Source organism: Pempheris klunzingeri, chromosome 1 (assembly GCF_042242105.1).
Source record: "Pempheris klunzingeri isolate RE-2024b chromosome 1, fPemKlu1.hap1, whole genome shotgun sequence".
NCBI lineage: Eukaryota > Metazoa > Chordata > Actinopteri > Acropomatiformes > Pempheridae > Pempheris > Pempheris klunzingeri.
Window position 1 is genome coordinate 29686728 of NC_092012.1, and position 13518 is coordinate 29700245.

General features: G+C 41.6%; 1 protein-coding gene across 1 annotated transcript in view; it reads left to right on the top strand.

Annotated features, from left to right (window-relative positions):
* Positions 1–1863: 1863 nt before the first annotated feature.
* cemip (cell migration inducing hyaluronidase 1) overlaps positions 1864–13518 on the top strand; it is a 154610-nt gene continuing 142955 nt past the window's right edge. The window contains exon 1 of the mRNA XM_070827803.1: positions 1864–1949. The gene's annotated coding sequence lies outside the window, so the exon portion shown is untranslated. The remainder of the gene's footprint in view (positions 1950–13518) is intronic.

Here is a 13518-nt window from a genome sequence, read left to right on the forward strand (position 1 = left end):
GCTGCTTGCCTCACATTCATACCAGGGAAATTAAATTAAATGAAAATGCAATTAAATATCACACATGGGGGCAGAATACAAGAGTCCGACAAAATCGAAAGTACCTGAGTGAATGTTAACTCTTCACCTTTTCCTATAGTGATAACAAATGAAAGGACAATCCAGCATTAATGGTCCCATAAATGACATTCAGAACATTTCTATAGCAGCAAACAACTGTCTGCTAAGTAAAGATATCATGGAGTGATGGCGTCATGAGCAGAGAGTAAAGTCACCCTCTTTCTCTCTCTGTGCCGTAACGTTCTTTCTGTTCTTTGCTTTGGAAGCTAGGACGAGTTCGAAGCGTTCAACCGAAGCCGACGTTCCAGACTTTTCTCCACTGAAGAAACCATGTTCTTGCACTGTAAAGGTGCCGCTGGCTCCACCTGAGCTGCCCCATCTGTGCTCCTTACACTTACACCCAGAGCTCCTCTACCTCTACCGGCTCATTTGCCCCCGAGGAGGCTGCTGCCTGCCTCAGCAGCAGGATCAAAATTGTAAAAATCAATGTTTCGACCAATGAAACAACAGCCAAGGTGTACATCCCTTCACTAGTAAAGGTAACTAACTTTAGGAGGGACAGAGAGGCAGAATGATGATCTTTCACTAACCCTACCCAAGAGCCCAATCCTTACTAAACCTTAACTAAAGCTGTGTAATATGGAGCTGTGCTCGATATTAAATACAGAATAGTGAAAAAAATGTTACATGAATAAACTGTGATATTGATATTGTGCGAAATAGTTTCAGAAAGCATTTCAACTCCACCCATTACAAAAATATTATTTAATCACCCCTATTTTCAGGATAACAGTATTTTGTAGGACTTTAAAGGACATTTTTATTTAGTAATGCCTACATTCAAAAGGCTGATTTCATCCCACTTCTCATAAAGTTCATAAGTCAGCAAGCTCAACAACTGATACCAGAATGAACCACTTAGCACCTGTCAGCACACACAACAGTCATGCCAAAGCAGTTCATCATCTATCTAGCTGTTGCATTGTGCTCTAATTGGACCAACACTGGATGTTAGAACAACACTGGCTGTTGCTGTTGCTCTAACAGGAGCACCTGAAGTCTTGTGATTGGTGAGAGGGCGGTGACGACACAGTTTGCCAGCACTAAGAAGAATTAAAGAAGATTCAATCATTACTTATTTAATTATTTTTAATAATTTCTGTTTTTTTACTTTGTTCATGTACTTATTCATTTCATCTAATATTGAACCTTTTCTGTTTCCATAGTGTAACATCAGGAAAAACTTCTGTTTTTCTGTCATCCTGAAGCGCAGCTAAATTCTTCAGACAGATTAAGGAAGAAGAACCACTGCACTATTTCTGCAGAGTGGAGAGAGCTTTGAAACATTCAGGTCTGAGGAGACAAGATTTGCAGGAAAACAACTGAACCATTGACTAAATAAAGACTAATAATCCAATTCCAATCATCCATATCCAATTATCTTCTTTATTTGATTTAAACTTGTTTACTTTTACAATCATTTTTGATTTTACTGTTTTATTTCCTCCAGTATGTTTCCATTCTGTGCTCACTTTCCATCTATCCATCAGTATCTTTATTTGACTTTCTTATTTCTTAAATCCAGGCGACGCCCCTGCAAAGAGGTAGGACAGGTTTTTAGGGAGTGAAGGATTTAGGAATACCCCTCTGAAATACACACGCACACACACACGCGCGCACACGCACGCACGGGCAGTGGGCGTGCCTTTCCTCCAGCTGGAGTAAATAGAGGCGGCGCTGCACCGTGCGCCTCGTACAGGGAATGGCCGCGTCTGTGCGCTCAGACACCGGCTGACACATCCACGGCGCTCCGCTCCATCACTGCACCGCTCGGCGCTGCGCGTCTCACAGGCTCCGGGACCAGGCTCCGGATTATACCCTACAGATCGGTAGGTGTCCGTGGACTCTTGTAACACCCCTGTTTTCTGTGGCGCGGGTATGTTGTGTGTGTTGATGTTGTGGTGCACCCACAGTGGGCATTTTGGGGCGTAATTTGGCCGTTGCGAGCTACAGGTGTGCAGGAAAAGATCCGTGTCGGTAAATGCGGTTTCCTGCGCGGGTGGCGCCGGCTGCTGGGGAGGGAAGCAGCCTCCCCACGCTGTCACGGCGGACTGGAGAGGATCGCGGTCCGTAGAGTAGATCCTGTCAGCGCGTGGATGGACTGACACGCCGCTTGTCCTGCCACGACTTTTAGGGGCAAAGGTAAGTGGACCCCCGGTCAGTGCGCGCTGACAGCCCCGTTCTGCTCCCAGCATTCCACGGCTGTCTTTAACATACAGCTCATTTGGTCGCAGCTGGAATTAAAATGCAAGAATGAGTGTAAATGACAAAGTCTAGCTGCTGGGTATGATCTGCGTAGGAGCGCAGTCTCCACAGTGTTCTGCTGTGGCTTTGCCTCAAGGTGCTGCCAGAACTCACATGCACAGGCTGATGGACCTTCCAGAATAACTTGAGCGCAAGAGACTGTGATCTCAAAGAGAGAAAAGTGTGCTTTTCTTCTGAGAATATAACATTTTCAGATCGGTGCGTGTTCACCACCAGTTTAAAGCGGCCGCCTGCAGGTTCCTCCTCTCCTCCACTCAATGAATGGCGCGCACCGTCCGGCGGTATCTCCGCGCTGCTCCCCGGCTCCAGAGGAAACAAGTGCACTGTGCTCTCCAGACTCCCTCCAACAGGTTAGTGGACCACTTTCCTCCTCTTAACATCTGCAGGAATGGTGTTTGTCACTGTGTTGTCTGTGTGGATCTTTGCGCATCAGGGCTGCAGCCAGAATTTTAGAAATACTGAGTTCAAGACTCCAAAGTCCCCTGGTGCAACCCATCCCTAAATGTTCTTCTTTTTCACATTTTGTGTGTAAATGTGACTCATATGTCTTTGGAATCTCACAAACCTAACAGTTTTGACTCTGATAGATATCATATGTAAGGCTTAACAGCTCAGCATGTGTGATTTGTAAGGAATCATACAACAACAGCTCCTCAAATATAAATACAATATATGCCAAAATTTATTTATTTAAGTGCATGAATTTCTTTTTTACTTACACATGAGACTGATTTCTCTTTAGCAGCATTTCATTAACTCTCCAGTCACCCAGCACAGTATTAATCTGTCTGATTCTGATACTGATTGTTGGAATTACTTGGTAGCTTTACCTACCTGAGTGCCTAACATGTGCTCGAGCCACCACGTAAACACCGCTCCTTTTCTCTTAATTTGCAATCAAACTCATCCACAGTTCAGGCAGCAGACAGGGATTCTGTGTTTGCGACTGCAAAACGTGAGGATCAAGGGGAAGCTCTGCTTGGGCTGATGAACTGATGATGCCTCTGAGCTGTCTGTGACTGTCTGGTGCCTTCCTGTGTTCTTCCTATCACCTTCAGTGTCCTCCAGAGAGGATGACAGGATGATGATGAGGGGGGGGGGAGAGTAGCACTGTGACAAAGAGAAGGAGTAGGGGCAGGCTGGGGAAGAGTGACAGTGATGATGATAATAATGAGGAGCAGGATGATGGCGTTCTTGTTGACAACAATTTGTGTCTGAGTGACCTGCTATGTAAAAAAAAAAAAGAAAAGAAAATGGTTATATAAGTAGCTGAGGCTAAAAAAAGAGTCAATACTAGCAAGAGGTTGCCAGTCTGGTGGGTGGTGGTGATGATGAGTGCAGAGAATATGAAGAAAATCCTGAAAATGAACTACCTAAGAAAGGAAGGGTGTGAAGATGGAGCAGGGATTACACGAGTTCAGGTGTCGTGGCGTCGCCTTTCGTCCACAGCTGACTTGCAAATGTACAAGCTGTTGCGAGATCTGTTGTGTGTTAAGTGAGTGTGTTTTGTAAGAGGATGAGAGATTCCTTTTCTTAATAGAAGCTTGCATCACTCATGAATCTGCAGCTGCTCTGATGTGTCTGATCTGCGGCGACTGGCCTGAGTTCAGCTGCAGCCCACTGGACTGAAGGAGGGCCTGTGCAACACTTTACTGATTAGAATGAGGACATTGATTTGCTGTTAGAAATGGGAAACCGACAGCAGCAGTCTCCCGTGTTAAAGTCCAATGTTTTTCGACCCACCCATCCATTCTGCCCCTGCCCACCTTATTCCCTCCTTTGGTCCTAGCAGAGGGCTTTGTCACTTGTTTTTTAGATACTTGCAGACAAAGCCGACGCTGTTGTTCGTGCGATGCAGGATTCTCCAGGGGGATGCTACGCAAGGTGGGGGTCACATGACAGACTCAGACAGTGGAAACTATCTGTGGGCCACGTTTCAGCGGCTGATGTTACTTATGTTACAAGACTGAAATCAGTAATGTGACCCCTGGAGCAATCTCTGGAGACAGCAGGGGGAGGTGGAGCTTTCACCATGATGGGTGAAGAACATGCTCACGCCATGCACGTTTAATTATCAATCAGTCTCTATTTATATAGCGCCAATTCATAGCAAATGTTATCTCAAGACTCTTGAGACACACTTAAGATGTGGTCTGGCTGATATGAACACATTCCGACTGCATTACACCGACATTAATATGCAAATCTTCCTCATCCAGATACAGATCGTAATACCAGGTGAGAAAGGGGTCTGGGTCAGGTTGCCTTATGATGCCTTTAAAGTAACTGACTAAGAGAGTTTTACACAGAGTCGATTTCAAGTTGTAATGGAGGAGATATCTGAATACATGAATGAATGTTTATGTAATCCAGCTAGCCTTTCCTGGTGATCTGCAGTGGTGTGACCGTGGTGTAGACATTCACCCACCATTCTATGATGTCTATATATGATAATTTGCACATTTAGATCATAGTTCTGAGAACTACATTGACCATTTGAACTTACATTTAAAGGAAAAGTCTGTGATTTCTATGCTGACTGCTTTGTGACCAGATAGTGTTATGTTACCAGAAGAACAATGACTTTTATTATTACTTCACTTTACTCTATTGAGAGTGAGAAGCAGATAAACAGCCCTAAATATTGAAATTCAATTCATTGACCATTTTTAACCCTTGACTTCAGTATGAACCGTACTGAACTGTATGCGCTGTGTCGAGTATGTGAATAGCATTTGGCGTTGCAGGCTTGTATGGGGGTACGGAGGGGCTTTCTGCGAGAGAGGCTCTACTTTAACTCTGGGACACTTTGTTGTGACTATTGTAGTTGACAGATACACTTGGACAGACGAGGTGTTATCACGCATCATATTACGGACGCAAGAACTGGTTACCTGTCCGACGGTCGATAACCATGGGTCACGCCGCAGTGCCACAGGGTGGACATGGGGTTAAAACTGACACATTATAAGTTAGAAATTAGTTTTTCACTGCGTGAGAAAATGTTTGAGTTTGAGTGTAAAGCATCAGCTGGGAGAGGGTTGGCAGCCATGTAAATCAGAAACCGAGTTGTGTGGGTGTGCTAGCATAGTTAGCTATGTTTTTCTTAACAAAGGGAAATAAATGTAAAATAAATCCCTTTTTTATGATTTTGATGGGATAATGACATATTTAACATATTTTTACTTTGTATTGGGGGGACAGATTGGTATTTTCTCAGTATACAGGGGGACACAAGCCCCCCCCCCAAAGAATGTGTGGTTACACCCTATGATATTTGTTATTCTAAAAACTGAGTACACTTCCCAAACCTACCACAAATGACTGTTTAGGCCACATCATTTTGTGTCTCTGAATCTTTTTAATGTGGCAGGGTATTCAGTATGAGTGATGATGTAAATGAATGCTGCGGCTGAGTTAATTTGAATGTACTGCTGCTAATTAAGAACTGATGTTAGGCCGTTAAAGATGCATCTTGAGCATGTCTGACAGCAATGGAGCACAGAGAGTGTGAAAATTCTCTGCTGCTGAACCTGAAATATTGGCTGAGGAAACCAGGAGCTGCAATTACACAGCTGTCTTCCTGCAAGAAGGAAGGAAGGCTATTGGGGAGAAAATGGCAGTAAAATAATTTTGCCAGCTCAAACTAGAGTACGGCATGAGTGAGAAGCCTGTAAAGTGTTCTCACATTCTGCTGCAAACCCCACTGAGTGCCTGCTGCATGGGAAGTGACTCCTTTTTCTTGTTTGATTAGAATAAAAATGATCATGTGGTAGGCATTAGCAGTAAAAATGTAGACAGTGGCTTAAAGTGAGAACAGCTGCGTCTAAAAAAAAAAAAAAAAAAAAAGTAAAGCTTGCCAACACAAAAAGGTTTAAGATAAAAGGTTAAGATTAAATTGCTGTGCGTTATGTTAAAACTGTGACAGATAATGATGAACCAACAGAGCTCATTGTTTTAATTTTACAACACGCTACTTTACTGGCTTGCTTCACTCTCTGGCCTCTCGTCAGACTGGTTTCCAGTAGCAGCAGGCAACTCATTTTAGTGGAAAATCCCCGCTAAACCCTCTGTATGCTACCTCTCCAGCACCAAGCAGTGGACGCTTAGAGACAAGCTGAAGAGCCAGATATTTGTCTCAGGAATTGGTCAAACAGACTGAAATGATAATGCATACTGGGGGCAATTGTTTGCCATCAAGTGGCCAAAAAATAAATGAATGCAGATTTCAACTTCCAAAACAGCATGAAGTGTTTTTTCTTAGTTGTGATTTAAATGATCTCTCTATACTTAAAAGTCTAGTAGTAATTTTAGGCATTGCAAGCCACTAAGGGGCCTCTATATATTCTAAAATCCACATATACCCTCAAACTTTTGACCTTTTTTCTATTATATCTATTGAAAGCAATCCTTTTCCAGCGTGAGGAAGACTACTCTTGGCGGAGAAAAAGCCTTTCCAGTGTAGGCTGGAGTTTCCACGCACACATCCACACATATAGTCAGAGACATACAGTCAGAGGGAACTGGCAGAGAGCTGCCAATGTGGATGATTGGGCCAGCAGCCAAAGGCCACAGTTTACTCGAGGAAACCATCAGCTTTCTATCCTCAATTGAAAGAGGAAAATTTCTCTCCCTTCTGGTCGACTGCTTTCTGCTTTCTCCTCTGCTCTGCTTTGGAGAATAATCGCTCCATATTTGTAGATGAAGTTGCCCAGATGGAATGGAATAGTTTTTCTTTTCTGACCTGTCCATCAACTCCTTAATGGGCTGTGAAATTGTTTAGAACAGTTGTTTTCCTGTCTGTATTTGCTACTTTGCAGCAGAAGTTCGGTCAACCTGACTTCAACCCCTCCTCCACCCAGTCTGTGTTCTTAATTAATGAAATAAAACAGCAATGATGGGCTTGCGTGGATAACTGACTGTAAATTGATTCCAGGCACTGGCCTGGCATTACAACAGACAGCAGCTCATGCTCTCTGTGCGACTCTGTTATTCTTGTGGATTGATCTGATCCAGACAGACAAAACACAGACAGAAATCCACCTCCACCTGCATGCTCACTGATCCATTGCAGTCGTTTAAATGCTAACATTAAAATCACACAACACAGCCACGTCCTCCAGACTGTGTTTTGTTTGGATCCCAGGAGTTCAATTTAGATCAAAGCTGTGGGAAGAGGGTGTAGTGTAGCACACACCCAGTGGAATTCCTGTTTACCCACTTTCTGATTTGCAAGAATTGAGTTTACCACCTTTTGCAGGCTAAGAAAAGACCTTTGACAGATATAAATAAAGTTGCATACATAATGTCAGTGCGTTGCTAACTAGGCAAAAGCTGCTACGTGTCGTAGAAGGTAAAAAAGGTTTGCCTTACCATAAGTGGGCATCTTTTTGCCTCATGTAGATGTTAGCTGTTTGAACTTTGATTACAATTATTGTCATAACCTAGACTAGATCTGATTGTATCTAGGCTGGCATGTACCTTCATCATGCTGTTTAACTTTGTCATGTGATGCACAGTTGCTAATTACATCTAGTGTGTTTTTTCTCTGTGTAGTAATTCAAGTTGATTTGATTTATTATTGTTATGTATTGGGTTTGATAGAGGTTTGCTTTGCAGTGTCTCTGAGTCTTGGATTAATGGATTCATCTATTGTTAATCTAAACTAACTATATTTGCACTAACAAACTTTTTTAGGACCTATCAAGCCTACAGAGGTTGAGTGTTTGCTATTTAAAGATAAACATTCAGTGGAGTTTCAAGGAGGATACTAGTTCTGTTCCAATATATAGTGAGAGCACTGCCTGCTAGTAACTGTTCTGAATTTAGTTTCCAGTCAGAACACTCCTCAGATACATGGAGCCTGCCTACAGCTGGATATCTTCTCTGTGAATTCTCCTCATTCACACAGAGCAGACTCCAACATGGAACGCTGTTGGAGGTGTTTTGTAGCTTCAAGTGTGTGTGTGAAGCTGCTGCAGGGCCTTTAAGCAACAGGCCAAGAATGTCTCAGTAATGATTAGTAGTTTTTAGTCAGAATTAGAGCAGGCACGGAGCTGTTGACAGAGATAAAGGAGCATGTCTGTGCTCTGGAAACAGCAGATTTCAACATTATACCACTGCACTGACCCTGTATTAATAGTGGTGGAGCACACACACACACACACACACACACACACACACACACACACACACTCATGCACACACACGTAGACACAAGGTACTTGGAAGTCCTACTTGTTTATCAAGCCTTGACTCTAATGTGCCAAAATATGTGTTTGGACAGGCAAGATTCGTTACCCACATAATGGAAGGACTCTAAGGTGTGTGTGTGCACGCATGCATGCCTGCATGCTCTTGGTGATGTAGGTGATGAATAATAAAGGTGAAAGTGAGAGCAGTGGTTTTTCCTGCACCCAGAGTAATATTGCCTCTGACAGGGAGCATTTGCACGTACATTAGAGCAGGGAGCACCGCTCAGGTAAGCAGAGGGGGACACGCCTCGGCGTGTGTGTGTCTGTATGTGTGTGTTTGGAGTGGAGGTCCACTGTTGGTCACGCTTTAAATCATGCTAAAATCATGTCTAAAACCCTGTGGTGAATTTAGTTTAAATTTCAACCATGAGGAGATTGAAGTTGCACTGCCCCTGCAGGCTGGAGCAGGGACTTTAATCACATATATGTTCACACTCCTCCTTAGACTGGCTTGCAGGCTCAGGCAGGCTAGTAAATAGCACCTACATGCTCCTTACGGGCTATGTGATGAGGAAACCACAAATTTGAACATGTCTTATTGTATTTTTGTGGGAAAAAAAAAAAAAAAATAGTTTCAAACTTAATCTTTATTAAAATGCTATGCTAATACATAATGGTGCAGATTCCACCTGAATTAATAAAAAAGAACAAAAACATACAAAATGATAATCTAAATATTAATAATTAAATAATCTGAACGTCTAGTTCTGCTATCTTTACTTTTGTGCAGTGAAAAAGGTTTCAAGGCAAAGTATTGTCCAAGTGGCATGACATCATTTTTGTGACCTTGAATATGTGAAGCTTGAATCAAGCATCATTCACTACTGCTGTACAAACTGCTGTAGTGTGATTGTATTTTTACTAAAGGGGCACCAGCAGGGTTGCTTTTTGGATAAAGCTCATTAGGACCTGCTTGGTGTCATAGAAATCATGGACATTCATACTTCGGCGTGGATGCATGTTTTTAAATGTCTGAAAAGGTGCTGCCTCGTTTTGTTTTCAACAGAATGTTTAGCTAGATGTGATATATTAAAAGTATTTGTTAGGGAAAGCAGGGAGAATAACAAATAATATATCAGTTGATTCTATCACTTCAGTTTAAATCAAACGTGACTTTTTTTACAGCAAAGTTTTTAAGGTTGGTTTTTAAGGTGACAGAAAACAAGGCCCATACTTTTACTGTACAGAATGACAGGAATCCTCTCTCAGCTGGTTGTTGATGACGGGTTCCTTCTTAGATAACAACGGTGATATTAAAGTCTTTATTCCTGCTCATGTTCCCTCTTCAGTCTGTATTCATCATAGAATTCATTCTAGGTGGAAAAAAAGCTTTTATTTTATCTTTGTTTAAAGGACTTGAAATAGTAAGCAACATTTATTTGGTGTGTAGTGATAGTTCACTGTTGGTATTATAGGGGTGTGTGTGTGTGTGTGTGTGTGTGTGTGTGTGTGTGTGTGTGTATGTGTGTGTGTGAGATGCAGAGACCAACTGTGTGTAGTATTATGGCTTTTTTGGCAAGAATGAGCATATGATGTCACGTGACTTCCAGTAACTTTTGGAGGAGCCAGTAGCCACTTTCTTTGGAAGGGTGGACTCTGGGCTGTAGCATAAATACACTGGAGCCAGTATTTTTTTCTTCTTCTCTCTTTTCTATTTTTATTCACAGAGCTGTGTTCCACTTTGTTTTGTTGTTCTAATAACACACACATAAAAGTGTAATTTCGTTGGTCTAGATTTGTAAGTAGTGGTTTGTTATTTAGGATTTGGTTAAATATTAGGGTCATTTTTTTTTTTTTATCAAGCCTTAGTTTGTGTATGGAGAAGTACATTACAGAATAAATGAGCCAAAGGTGTTTGGACAGAGGAGGAGACGGGGAAAGGTTGACCATGGATGAGGCAAAAGATTTATGGTTTTAGAGTCCAGAGATGAAAGCGAAACATAATGGGTGGTAGATCCTCTGGTAAATATATAAGAGGCATCATATAGGAAGTATGGAAGTATTTGCTTGGTGTGATCAAAGTCATCCTTCACATGACTTTTAGTTATTCGAGTTTAATGGAAGTAAATAAATGTCCCAATTCTGTTGGGTCTCTCCATCACTGGCCCGTTTCTATCATGGTGGCGGGGGCCAGGAAAGCGGTACAGAGTTGGAGTTCTGTTGGATATAAATACAGTGCCATTGTAGATGTGCTTTGGTCTCCGCGAAAAAATCTCTGGCTTGATTGAAATGACTTTGCTCTGCAGTACTTAGGCTCTCCTTTCTCACTGGACATATGGTGTCCAATCAGATGGTGTTCCTGAATTGTGATTGTCTCCTTGTGCTGAACCAGTGCCATTGTTGTAAGGATGAGTGAATGCAGTGTTAAAGTGGTTGAGTGGTTGGGCTACTAGAAGGGCACTATAAAAGTGCAGTCCACTTACCGTTCAACATAAAGTGAGTGTTCTGCTCACAAATGTCACAGCTGAATTGTTTTGAGCACACTGTCACGACTGCACAACTCTCAGAGAAGATTCATATCTTTTTTTGTTCTCTGCTAAAATTTGCTCCACGTTTAGTCTGAACATTGTCAACCATTGGCTCTAAACTGGGCTGTTGATCCTCAGGGACATCAGTGTAACTGGCATTCCATTAACATCGCAAAGTTATATGAGTCATTGCTTCTATGAATAAAAGAAAAAAATCTAGATTTATGGAGCTTTAAAAAGAATAGAACAGAAATATGAGTGGGATCAGGTAGCTTTAGTAGAACTTCAATCTGAGATGAAGATATGTGAATGTATATGACATCAGTTTGGTATCAACAGCTGCTTGGTGGATATCTGATTGTTTTTATTAAATCATAAATGGAAAACTCAAGCACTGTGACATCATGTGAATTAGTGCATCTCTCTCTCTCTCTCTCTCTCTCTCTCTCTCTCTCTCTCTCTCTCTCTCGGTCCAGAGCTGCTCTCAGACCTGTGGTCCTTCCACAGGGATTATTTGCAGGGCCCACAGAAAAGAATTTGTCACTTTCTCATCACAACTTACACACACACATACGCACACACAGAAGCTTTCATTTCAGGGCGCAGGGATATGTGTCATATCACATACACCCAGGAGGCTTTATTTTTTAATATTCATCCATTAATACAAAGGGCGTACACAGTGTGCTACCATAGTGTGTCCTTTGTGCTGTGCGTTGAATAAAACATGTGAATCTACTGTTGATGGGTTTCAACTCTCATCTGTCTACTGGCTGTCAATCATTGCTCCTGGCTGCTGTCACAGCATCAACCTGCACTGTCTGCCTTCCAATGATTCCCACTGTAGGGGAGCAACAATTGCTGGATTGAAGCTAAATATACTTTGCGTTACTAAGTGTACGAAAGCTGCTTTGGAAATTATCAGTGTATCAGTGAAATGATCTAATAGTGTAAAAAGTGTAATTGAAAGCAGCTTTTGTAAATGCCATCATTCTAAAGGAGCACTCCACTAATTTTTTCACATCAGACTCAGTTTACTAATTATGGGAAGTGCTACTCAGTCCGTGAAACACTTGTATAATGTCTTCAGTATCTCTTAACCCCTTGAAGGTCCTCAGAAATAATCACGTTAAAGATCCTTACACACATAAATGTGTATGCATAAAAACAAGCCATAAAAATGTTAAAAATCTTTCTTTTTTTTAAATTTTTTTTAAATAGTTTTTTAGATCAGCATCAGCCCTAATCATACATATCAAATTTTAATTAGTTTTTTAAAAAATTAACCCTTAAATTGCCATGTTTTTGTCATGATGCGCATCATTTTATGGTCTAAAATACACAAAAAATACATGAAAAAAATTGAGAACTCTGAAAAATTCACCATCTTGCAAAATTATAAGCAATATGCATGAAAAACTGATAAAATATGCTAAAAATAAAAATCATAACACACTAGAAAGTGCTGAAGGAGCTTTACAATGTCTGAGAAAATAACCCCGATGATGTCATGATGATGTCACCGCAGTTATCTCAGTTTGGCTTGGAGACTATGATTTTTTTTGTTGTTTTTAAATTTAACACATTTAGTTGAAAATAGTCAAAATGATTCATATTCTATGCTTTGACTATACTGATGTGGTCTCTCACATACACATACAGTCTGATCCAATCTACAGCAGCTTTCATATAGAGCTGGGAAACTTCATATCATCATATCAGAGGACTGCCTGGACTGGCTGATCTGATTATTGCAGAGGTGAATATCACCTCCACACATCATGTTAACACCAGCTCTGTTTGTCTTTTCCAGCTGCTCTAGGCTTTAACTGCCTCTCTCCTCATATATTCACCAGCAGCAGCCACAGATTTAACTCCCCGTGTTTTGAATTAATGTTGGTGGTTGGGGAAAGAAAAAATACAAGAATCTATTAAATCTCTTCATCTGTTCTCAGCCGGCAGTGCGCAGTCACATTGAGGTGATTTGTGTGGATGCTTGCAGCGCAACACGATTTTCAACGCAACCCCTATTCATTATTTAAAACTTAAGCAAAAGATAGCGGAAATATTCAGCTCTCCAGCTGTGCTGCGACCTCATGTTCTCTGCAATACTGGTCACTGGCTCATCTGTGCACGTGTGTGTGTGTGTGTGTGTGTGGTGAAGATGAGGATAGGATTTTACTCAACAACTGATCTGTAAAAGCTGCACTAAAACCAGCCTCAACCTGCCTTGAGGAAGTGCTAACCCACCTATAAGAGTTGTAGAATACCACGATGGTGGTCAAAAGGAAAAGGAAAAGGCATAAAAATGGTTAAAGGGTTAGTTCATACTAAATTACTGAAGCTGAAGCTGTAACCACACAGACAGGTCTGCTTTTAATTTAGCAGGTTTTAAGCTATCTGCCTTATTA